At 38.3% G+C, this 12160-nt stretch overlaps 1 protein-coding gene across 9 annotated transcripts in view; it reads left to right on the top strand.

Annotated features, from left to right (window-relative positions):
• Window positions 1-305: 305 nt before the first annotated feature.
• Window positions 306-12160, top strand: part of LCLAT1 (lysocardiolipin acyltransferase 1) — a 58753-nt gene continuing 46898 nt past the window's right edge. For 2 of the 9 annotated variants that reach the window (XM_087934676.1, XM_026695633.2), the window contains exon 1: window positions 306-422. The gene's annotated coding sequence lies outside the window, so the exon portion shown is untranslated. Of the gene's footprint in view, window positions 705-1051; window positions 1212-2463; window positions 2563-12160 lie in introns of all 9 variants that reach the window. The other 7 variants (XM_087934668.1, XM_087934635.1, XM_087934648.1 and 4 more) reach the window with 6 other exon arrangements.

The raw sequence follows: 12160 nt of genomic DNA, 5'->3' as shown, positions 1-12160 counted from the left end.
ATCAATTGTCGAGCATCCAAATGTAAATCACGTGACCGTGGGGATGTCGCAACGGTCGTAAGTGTGAAGAATGGTGACAAGTCATTTTTTTCAGCACCGTTGTAACGTCGAACGGTCACTAAATAAACCGTTGCAAGTGGAGGTCTGCCTCTATTGTCCCATTTCGAATATGGGTACAGATTTAGGTCAGCCGCAGGAGTTGCCTCCCGGTCTCACCCGAGCTACGACCACCCGGTACATCTGGAACGCAGCCCGCCTCTCCCTGCTGTTCAGGCTACCCAAAATGCAACGCGTCGCGGTCGAGCGTTGTATTTCGGGCAATCGAAGATGGCGGGCGGCACAGGCTGAGCGGAGCCGGGCGTCGGCTCGGCTTGAATTTGGAAGCGCCTCAGCTTTCTCTCTCCCTCCTTGGAAAGTTGTCGGTGAGGAAGCCGGCCGTGAGAGATAAGGAGGGCAGGCGGTCAGGTGTCGTCGAAACGGGAGGCTCCCTCGGCTCCACCCTGCCCGTCAGCCCCCACCCACCGGTCCATCACCCTCGAAGGGTAGCTGTTAAAAAAAAAGCCGATCTTTTAAAAGGAAGTGGGGGGGGGGTGAGGCGAGGGGCTGCTTAATAGACAGGCAAGGATCCAGGGCCGCGGCAGGAGGAGGCCTGCTGTGATTAATAATAACCTATGCCACCTTCGTTCCTAGTCCATTAATAAAAGGTAGGCGAGGTCCTCAACGGAAGCTCCCTCGTTTTCTTCGAGGCAGCAATGACTGTGGAGATGGGGGGGTTGTTGGATTTTGACAAATAAAAGGCCCGCTCAAAAAGACGGGACTCGATCGTAATGATGTATATTTCTTATCATTGTGAGGTGTTATTTTAGGCTCTTTTGGGGAAGGAACTGAACTGACTTGTAGGAATCCGAAGAAGAGGATCTAGTCTGAGTTACAATAACAGGCTAATATGGCATTTTCTTTTGACTATTACAAAGCATCGTATGCGGAAATACGCCTGTCTACTAATCTGGCCCAATTTGTTACTTTGCTGTACCCACTGTTATAAAATCAGACAGATGGACGATAGCTCAGGTGCTTAATCTTTGAACACCGGTGTCTTCTGGATCCGCTCCTGGAAGCCCTGAAACAGTTGTCGCCAATTGAAATCCGGGTGTGCTGACTCTCAAAGCGCTCTGGGAGAAGAGCCAGGTGAAATGAACCCCTTAAAGAAGGTGCATTTGGGCTGTGAGACCTTATTTCACAGAGTAGTAGCCAGAACAGTGTATTTTTCCTTATGGAATTGTTTGCACAGATAAAATAACTATTATTTTCAAGTCTGCTTTAAAGTCATACTGAATTGAAAGGAAATGTAACTAAAAGGGTAATTGGAAAAAACAAGTTTTCTCCTTAAGGTTTATTTTAAAGACATTGTTGCACTAGTTATGACTGTTACCATTTTTATTTTATTTTTAAACATAAGCCAGACTTTCCAGTGTTTATTTTCACTTAGAATGTTGAGAATTTGACTACAGCTTGGGAGCATCCTTTGCAGAAATCTGGATTAATTTCATCCTACCTCCCTTTTGTTTTTATTTATTCTGTGGCCTGGAAGCAACTTCCTTCAGGTGTTGTCTTCTATTGCTGATGTAGTTATGTAAATACCGTACATGACACTCACCAGCAGACTGTTAATTAGATGCAAAAAACCTCAATAACCTGTCTCTCTCACCATGAAAAGTGGGTGGTAGCTTTGCCTTTTGGCTCAGAATGAGATGCCAGCTGTGCCACATCCTGCTTTGGGTACCCCTCCACATAGTCACACATGTCCTTGTCACCACCTACATTTACTACTGTAATTTACTCTACAGGTGCCTTGTCACTTCATGGCCTTACTATTGCAATGCATTCTGTATGGAACTGTCACTGAATATTATTCAGAAACTCCAACTGGTACAGAATGCAGTGGCATGAGACTGGTAAAGAGCTAACTTGCCATGGCCAGGTGACACCCTGCTTCAGCATTTATACTGATAGCCAGTATGCTTGTGGTGTAATTCAAGGTACTGATTATTACTTAAAAAACACTACATGGCATGGGCCTAGTTATTTGAGGAACTGCTTATCTTCTGTGGACAAAAGAAGCCTGGACAATAAGAGCGTGCTCTGGGCCCTCTGATTCTCTGTCACAGAACTTGCCCTCTGGAATGAGGGTATCCCTGAGATCTGGAAAGTTTTTATTATCTTGAGGCCATTCAGGAAGGCCTGAAAGATTTGTCAGGCCTCAGGGTATTTATTTATTGATTAAATTTTTTATGCTGCCCATCTCCCCTATAAGGTGACTCTGGGAGACTTCCAAGTTAATGTAAAGGTAGACTGAACGCACTTTGTTGGAAGGAATTGCTATTTTTGTATTTATGTTAATGTGATATTGTTTCTATGGGTTTTTTTTTTGTGCTACTGTGTTTGTATTCTGTTTTATATTAGGAGCTGCCCTGAGTCACTTTGAAATCAGACAGAGCCAAAAACCAATCAATATAAGTAGTCCTTGTGTTACAACCGTAGTTGGGCCTGGCAATTACTGTGGTAAGTTGTGACAGTTGTACCACCTGACCAGATCCAATTTTATGACATTTTTCATATTAAAGCAAATATGGCAGTTGTTAAGCAAACCCATTGTTTGCTATGATACATTTTTGCTGGAAACAGGAAGTAAACATCAGTTTCCAATAAAGCCATCATAAGTAGCAATCATGTGACTATACAGTAATGCAAATGGCTGTAAATACCGTATTTTTCGGAGTATAAGATGCTCCAAATTACAAGATGTACTTAGCTTTTGGGGAGGAAAACAAGGGGGGAAACAATCTGCCTCTGTCTCTCAGCAATTTGTCTCCTTGCAGCAAACAACAAACAGGCTGGTCAGCTTCAGCACAGCCTGATTAGCACAAGCAGCTTGATTGTTGGTAGGATCAGCCTCCCGATGATCAGCTGTTTTCAAGATGTAGGAATTGCCTATTGCTGCCTCTGCACGCCCCATTTTCAGCCTACACATCCCATTTTTGGTCTCCGCGTGCCCCATTTTCCACTCATTGTGAGTGGCGGGGATCAGAACAGGTGGAAAATGGGGTGCATGAAAGCCAAAAATGGAGTGCATGGAAGCTGAAAATGGGATGCGGAGGCCAAAAATGGGGTGTGCTGAGGTGGCAATAGGTGTTGGCAATCCCTGCAGTATGAAACAGCTGATTGTCGGGAAGTTGATCCTACCGATAAACAGCTGCTTGTGCTAATCAGACTGTGCTGAATCTGACCAGTCTGTTTGCTGCAGAGAGGCAAATTGCTGGGAGACAGAGGCCAAAGGGTGGGGACTGCCAGGTGGGTGGGGCTTTGACAATATTTGCAGTATAAGATGCACACACATTTCCATCCATTTTTGGGGGTGGGAAAAATGTGTTTTATACTCCAAAAAATGTGGTACAGGCTGGTTGCTAAGTGCCCAAAATGTGGTTATGTGATTGTAGGGGGAAACCACACCAGAACTTTAAAATCAGGTTGTAAATAGCTTTTGGGGTGTTTGTCATAATCTTGATTTGTTCTAAACAGCAGTGTAAATGATCCTTAGTCCTGGCTAATTATTCTTATGGGAAGGAACTAGAGTATCGGATTAGGATTGTAGACCAATATTTTTCAGGCCAAGGATCCTAAGCTTAATCTCTGGGTGATGGTTGCACTGATTGGGAAATGAACAGATTGGGTAAAAGTATTTGAGATGTGTTGAAATTGAAGGTTTTCTGTTGCATTTGTCCAGATTTGCTTTGTGTGTATATTGTTTCTCCTTTGGCCTTAAATGTCCTGAAGCAGAACCATGTCTTCAGTTCTAAACTTGCATTTCAGTGTTTGATGCCTCTGTTTCAAGTATATGAAGCCCTTTTATATAAAGTGCTATTCACTTGTTAAGATTCTTTGTGGAGAAAATGCTCTCAGTTTGAGAACAATGAGCACCATACAGGCAGCACTGTAATAGAGATAAAAAGGGAATCTATGTGCTGGTTATATTGTCAATGACTGAGCTTCTCTTAACATTATTCAAAATACTCCTGCTAAATAAATTGCTTCAGTAAAACCCAGTATAACAGAATAAGCTTGTGGAGTCAGTTTCCTAATATGTTCTTTTGTGTTCTTTATATTTGTGGATTGGAGAAATTTCTGAAGCAAATTTGGGGAATGGGAGCAGAACAGAAGGAATTTGGGAATGCCCACTCCATGAGCACAAATCTCCTTGAATAGTATTTGATATAATCCCTAGCTTTCTGCAAATATCTAAAGAAATGGAAAATATGCTGAGAAAGAGAGAGTGAGGCAATAGTTTTTCATCTTTGATAAAATCTAGCTAACTTGTTTTTTTTTTATTCTTTGAAATGTATCATTCTTACAATCAGAATCTCTCAGAAGAAAGATTAAGATCAATTTTTGGCCCTGTCTTCTATCACAGGGGTCTCCAACCTTGGCAACTTTAAGACTTGTGGACTTCAACTGCCAGAATTCCTCAGCCAGTTGGCTGAGGAACTCTGGGAGTTGAAGTCCACAGGTCTTAAAATTGCCAAGGTTAGAGACCCCTGCTCTATCAAATTTTGTCCTCTAGTTCTTGTGGCCCTTTACATTTTGGCTGAATATCTGAAAACCTTGGCCTTCTTTGTCTCATTCAAGTACTAATTAGGTTTGACCCTCTAGCTTTTTCAAGGTCAAACAGGGCTGTGTAGTTGTTCTCACAGTGGTGACCTGGTTCTAATTGTTCAATTTCTTTATACTTTTTCAGAATATGAAAGATTGGGTTTCTAAGTTGTGCAGAGAATATAAATAAATAGGGAAGTCTTCCTGTTACAGTAGTTAATTTTTCATTGTGGACAGAAGTGGGAATACTAGCACACAATGGAGCCATAGGTTGATTTCTATTCACTTTTGTGCAAATGTTTTTAGAGAACAACAGATGCTTCTTCCCACCCTCCAGCTATTTCTTGCTTGAACAGCAGAGTTGAAGATTTGTTAGCTTTTTTAATAGAAGGTGTTTTCAGTATTGGCTTTAAGGGATATAAAAGTGATTATCTTTACAATATTCATAACCAAAACCATTATTTTCAATCCTATGATTACATCTTCTAGCATTGGAACCTTTTCTTATCCAAATAAATTATTCACATAAACTTACTTAACAAATAGGTGACTGCTTTGGAGGATGCTAATTTGCACAATAGTTATTTTTTATATAGATATGATCAGATCTGATTGGATTGGTTTTTTTTGGGGGGGGGGAATCATTTAAATAAGAGCTAGCAGTGTGCTGCAGCTGCCAAAAAGCCAACTTGTTCTAGGCTGCATTAACAGGGATAGATACCTCTTTATAATGCCTTGGTAAGGCCACACTTGGAATACTGCTTCCAGTTTTGGTCACTACGATGTAAAAAAGATGTTGAGACTCTAGAAAGAGTGCAGAGAAAAGCAAGAAAAATTATTAGGGGACTGGAGGCTAAAACATATAAAGAACAGTTGCGGGAACTGGCTATGTCTAGTCTAATGAAAAGAAGGACTAGAGGAGACATGATAGCAGTGGTCCAATATCTCAGGTTGCCACAAAGAAGAAAGAGTCAAGCTATTCTGCAAAGCACCTGAAGGTAGGACAAGAAGCAATGGATGGAAACTAATCAAGGAGAGAAGGAACCTAAAACTAAGGAGAAATTTCCTGACAGAACAATTAATCAGTGGAACAACTTGCCTCCAGAAGTTGTGAATGTTCCAACACTGGAAGTTTTTAAGAAGAGATTGGACGACCATTTATCTGAAATGGTATGAGGTTTCCTGCCTGAGCAGGGGGTTGGACTAGAAGACCCCTGAAAGTCCCTTCCAACTCTTTGTTATTTTGTTATTTTTTCCATATTAAATATTCCTCTGAAATTTTCATGTAAATATAATTAGATTGAAGTTTTGACATTTATTCAATTGCTTCTAAAGCAATACAATTACAATTAGCAAACAATTGTACTAGTTGATTTTTAATTATTATTAACTTGATATATATGCTATTTTTATATTACATCCCCTACCAAGCCAGAAATTGATCCTTCTTCCTGCATATTGTCCAATTCTTGAGGTATTGGTGTATGATTGTTGTTGTGTTAGTCATAAAATCGTGCCCGACCCATCTCGACCCCATGGACTAAGTTCCTCCAGGCCTTCCTGTCCTTTACTATCCCCTGGAGTCCATTTAAGCTCACACCGATTGCTTTAGTGACTCCATTCAGCTACCTCATTCTCTGCTGTCCCCTTCTTTTGCCCTCAATCATTCCCAGCATTAGGCTCTTCTCCACTGAGTCCTTCCTACTCATTAGGTGGCCAAAATATGTATGATTATCCTGGGGTTTAGAATTTCGATAAATCAGGATAGGTGTACAAGCATGAGGTTTCCATGTTTGAAGTTACAGGATACATTTTTGCCTCCCCCCCCCCCACCGCAGTTATATCTACTCAGTTTGTTTTCAGTGTATGCTGTGTTTTGCATCTATTTAAGCTGTACTTTGTGCCTATATTTATGTTTCTTTAAATATCATTAATTTGCCTTCAATAAGTGATTGCAAAAGAATAAACATGAATTCAAAAGAGTGATTATTTTGCTTTGAAGTTTGTATTTAAGTTTTTGGCAAGTTAATTTTTTGTTAGTTTTAGTTACTGTAGTTTGTTTTAAGGGAAATGAATATTTTATAAAGCGGTCATTCTAGCAGGTACAGCCATGATGATAAAATGATTCCATTAGCCATTGTAGACTTATAAAATGGTTGAAAGGTAACCTGAAACATTTCAAGTCTGCTGAACAATTATATCATTATTAGAGAAATAATCCAGATTCTTAAACATCTTCCTTATTTAGATTTGTTTTCTTAAAACCTGTCTGTAAGACAAAGAGTATTTTGAACATTGTTGAGTATATTCTATACAGAAATGCTTTGAGAATCTTTTTCCTTAAATGCTTCCCAAGACTTATTTATACAAGCTTTATGCAAGTCAAGAATTGCAAATAATTCATGAAAAGAGTGGTCTATGAACAGGCAGTATAGAAAAGAAAAACATAATTGCTTATCAGTGACAATTTTGTTTTAGACTGTTTAAAAATAGTTGTTTCTTATAATCACAGCATTTTGAACTACAATATATAGTGCAGCCTTTTGGAAGTAGGCATAGATTCTGTAATGACATTTTTCCATTCATTTTATAAATAAATGTTGGTCATTACATAAAACCTTTTTAGAGAATTTTTAGTTTCCAAAAGCAGCATTGGTAGTTGAAACTTAAGAATACCAACAGTAAAAATAACCAAGTGGCAAACTAATACAGTTAATGGCACAACTGAATGTACAAAATTAATACAATATGATTTTGTTAATACGAAATATTATTTTCTTCCTGGAAGCCATAAAGTCTGTAATTCAAATAAATTGAAGTTAAGAATTTGGAAGAGAAGTTTGAAGAAATGAATGCAGGCTAGGATCCAGAGGCCTGTGGAAGTAATTTTGAAAGCCCGTGGAGGATTTGAATTTTCATATGTTGAAGTGCTCTTGGAGCCGAAAACAGAATTCTGAAGCAATTTGTGCTTGTTGTGAGAATCAGAAACCGAATTCACAAGAGTTAATGCAAGCTGTTTGCATGATATAATAAAACAGCCACAATATTGAATTTCTATCAAAGATGTATATCTGTATGTAGCATGTACCTTTATATAGAAAAACTCATTCAGAACCCAGTGTTGTATCAAGCAGAAAGAATGCTGATATGTTAGGACTTTTCTTTCTCAACCAAAGATTTTGAGACATACTATATACATGACTGAAGGGTGAAAAAACATCTCTCTATTCTTTGTTCTGGTGATAGAAACCTTTTATTCAGTTCTACTGTTAATTTGAAAAAAATAAGTTGTTAGCAATAGCACACAAAAATCACAATAGAATGTACTATGGAATATTAACAGCGGTAAAAATACTCTTGGGCCTAAAAACTAGTTTTATGAATATAGACTCATAGTTGTTCAGTGTTAGCCTTTTTCTGTTTATATTCCACTTTATATATTTGGAAATTCTTGATATATAGACATACTTAATTTATTTTCACTGAGTTCCTTGGGCAATTTTAATGGGGGGGGGGTGGAATTAAATGCTCTCTACTAAGATACAAATTTTTTGATAGTTACAGCATCCCTTTAGGTCTCTTAATTTACTATACTTTTTTTCTAAAAAAAATCATGCTAAACATTTAACTGCATACTCTAGTAAAGTTGTTGAGAGACAGAATATCTCTGTGAGGTCAATAAATCCAGTCAGAAACTGGCATGCCTAAGTTTAAACTTTGAAGCATAGATTTTAGCTTTCCAAACTATACAGATACATTCAGCGATCATCAACCTCAAGTCCTTGAACAAGCTCATTCTGTACAGGCACTTCAAGATGAGTCCTTCCACACTATTCTGGAGAGCGTTCAGGAGGGCAGCCGCCTCTCATCCATAGACTTCACAGAGGCACACCTCCATATCCCAGTCTGGCCCTTTCATCTCCAGTTCCTTCTCTTTTGCTACAACAACAAGCACTACCAGTACCGGGCCGTTCCATTTGGCCTCTCATCGGCCCCCAGGGTCTTTACCAAGGTTATGGCAGCATTGGCAGCATCCCTACGTGAGGAGAATGGATGTTGGTATATTTACCTGAGACGCCCATTCTGCAACAGAGTCCAGCCCCACCCTGTATTAGTCTGGTCATGGTTTGGGAGGGATCTTCTCACTGTTTTATTTTTCAGAGTTACGCCATGTCTGCCAAGTTTCTTTGCTAAAAAGCTGGGAGTCAGCAGCAGGGGCTGGCTTTTATAGCTTTGGCAAACTCAGCTCGATGATGTAGGAGGTCTATCCGTATCCTGGACTCTCACTGTGTATAGAAGGGGCGTCTCAGGTAAATATACCAACGCCCATTCTGCTTTATCTTTATGTCAGAATTTATCTTGAAGGAAATGGCAATGGAAGCAGCTTTTGGAAGCCTGTACCATAAGAAGGATGGAGGAGAAAACCAAGCTGTTGACAAACATTTCCCTTTAGAGGTTTCCATCTGTAATTTATTCTGAATTACTGAATTTTAGGAGAACAACTTTTTCATGAAAACAGCTGTCAGAATAGCAGATAATAATATGAGATTATGAAGTTATAAATATATCTATAGTGACCATGTCCTCGCTAAATCTTTTTTTTGCAGCAACATACACTGTACTGCATAGTGATGTGTTTGCAGCATAAAATTACTTGAAGTTGGATCCTGGATCATGAACATACATTTTTTGCTGGACCTCTGTAGTAATTTCTGTTTTAATCCAATTATTACAAGTAACATAGAAATCTATTAGTACTTAGAAATCAGTATTGCACACACTGTGTTTGTTACGGTAGAAAGCCAACTAAGTGGTTAAGGTGTTGCCCAAAAAACCAGGAGATTGTGAGTTCCAGGTCTGCTTTAGGCATGAAAACCAGCTGGGTGATTTTGGGCCCATCATCCTGTCTCAATTAAATCCATTTTACAAGGCAGTGATTGTGGAGAAAATACCAGGAAGGAATAATAGGTATGTTCACCACCTTGAGATATAGATGTACTAATAATTATAAGTATTATAGTGGTGATGATGTAATAATTGGTGCTTTGGGTGCAATTCTAAAAGATTTAGGGCACCACTTGAACCCCATTGGCAACTTCCCATCAGTCAGTTGAAAAGGCAGAATACCTTTAATGCCATCCCTAACCCTAATGCATCTGCCTATCTCAAATCCTTGAAAAGGGCTCAAAAACTGGGGAAAAAATCCAGTCTAAATGTCTAGTTGACTGTACAACTAACTATAATCTTTTAAATGTTTTATATGCTGAAAAAATTGCAGCAGTGGTCCTGATACTTTATCTTGCCCTCTCAAGGAAATATATCTGTTTTACATTGTATTATCTTTGGAAAAAGATCGCTGTTTGTGATTATTATTAGTATTTCTAAAATCTAGATTGCAAGTCACAGATATTTTTCTCAGAGAAAATGTTTACATAAAATGGAAAGTTATTCTGAACATAAGGTTTAAATTTATTTCCCTTCAAATCAAGTCTTAAATAAAACTTGACAAGTATCCACTGTTTCCAGTGTTTATATCTGGCAAGATTCTCATTCTAAAATGGACATTTCAGTTTATAACTTTGTTATCCCACATATCTTGAATTTCAGTTCCCAAAACATAACTTAAATACTTTTTAAATTTAAATAAGAATTCACTCTACTAAAAGCAGTTCCTCCTTTTTTCTGTAATTACATTAATCCATGTAGTCTCAAGGGTCAGTTTTCTCTCTTCCATATGAAAATAGCATTTTAATATTACAGTGAATATGAAAATATGGTTTAGCTTAGAACATTGCAGTATACATGTTACTGTTTTATTCCAAATGTTGAATGACATTAAATAATGTACATCCACTCTAGCCAAAACAAATGAACAGAGATCATCATCATCAAATGTTAATGTATTGAGCATGTTTTTGTTTAAACTTAACTAGAAAAAAATATCCTGGAAGTTTGTTGCACTTGTTCATAAAATGTCAAGCTTATTCAAATAGTGATTATATGCCATCAAATTTTATTGACCCTTATTGGCCAAATGGATTGATCTTCCTAATAATATTATCTTAGATAGCTATCATATATGTCAAAGTTGAATGCTAACACAGTATAGTGAAAACATCACCTACAAAAAGAGGCATGTTGTGGAGAAATATAATCTTAAGAAAAACAGAATACTCCGGAATGTCTTCCTCCTTGAGAGTATTCTAAAGATAGCTAAGCCAGAGAATATTTAATTTTTTGCTTATTGAATATGGCTCATGTATTGTTCAGTTTTCTATGGCTCTGTGTAGGTTACATGAAGCAACAAAGAACATTAAAGTAGAATTAGTAATTAAAACAGCAACATTTAATGATAGAGATAGATCAGTCTCATTGTCCCCATAATCTTTCCTGAAGATCCATGTTTTCATGGCTGTTTACAAGTCGGGGGGTGGGGGAGGACAGATAAAAATAGAGCATGTGTGTGTGTGTGAAGTTTTCGCGGGTACTTACATGTATGGTATTCAGCTTTGTTCGGGTATTTTCCCACGTCATTGTAGTTGGGCTTTTAAAGTTGTAGCAACATTTCGGCAGAATCTCATCTGCCATCATCAGGCTTCTGTATTGTGTTCGTCTGTGAATCAGACTTTTACAGTTTTACAGACCTCCAACTGTAAAAGTCTGACTCCCAGAGGAACACAATACAGAAGCCTGATGATGGCAGATGAGATTCTGCCGAAACGTTGTAGCAAAGCACAACTACAATGACATGGGAAAATACCCGAACAAAGCTGAATACCATACATATATATGTGTGTGTGTGTGTATACACAGCTCAATATACACACACACGTACACACAAACACAAACATTTTGGAAGATGCAATGATTGGCTGGAATACTAAACAGAAGCATGTCCCACTATATTTTGCTGCAGATCCCCTTGTTTAATTGGCCACACTCAAAAGTTTTTATGATTTCATCTGCAGATTATTAGAAAATGTGTTGTTGTTTCAGCTAGGATAGTTTATATCTGGTTCCTGGAAGTTACCACATTCTCTCTCTGGATATAGGATTTTGGTGCTGTGGGGCAGGATCCTAAAAAATGCAATTGTTTCATAAACATACTTAGCAGCAAAATGGAGGAAGGCAGTCCTATTCTTATTAGGCAGCTTTAGAATAGATAAGAGAATCCACCCTTATTTTTCTTGAAATGTGCAGCTATAAACAGTTACTTCGCTAATACTTCTGTTGAAATTTTTAAGCAAATATATATATACAGGGATGCATTTTCTCCACTGGAAGAACATGTTGGGTGACTACACACACAAATTTATACATATTGTACTTGGTGGTGCAACATGTTGCTGTCTTCAGATTTGATAGCTGTTAACTACTCTGCATGGGGCTATCATTAAAGCTAGAATAGAAAAAGAATTGAAAAGTCAGGGGAGTTTCAAAGAGATTATTATATTATACCTCTGCTAAAAGCTTTTTCCTGGCTGTTTTGCTGGTTTTAAATAGTGATTGTTTT

This window comes from Pseudonaja textilis, chromosome 1, assembly GCF_049901715.1.
Source record: "Pseudonaja textilis isolate UNSWEBS1 chromosome 1, rPseTex1.2, whole genome shotgun sequence".
NCBI lineage: Eukaryota > Metazoa > Chordata > Lepidosauria > Squamata > Elapidae > Pseudonaja > Pseudonaja textilis.
The sequence above is the reverse complement of the archived record's forward strand: the minus strand, read 5'-3'. Positions and strand labels throughout refer to the sequence as shown.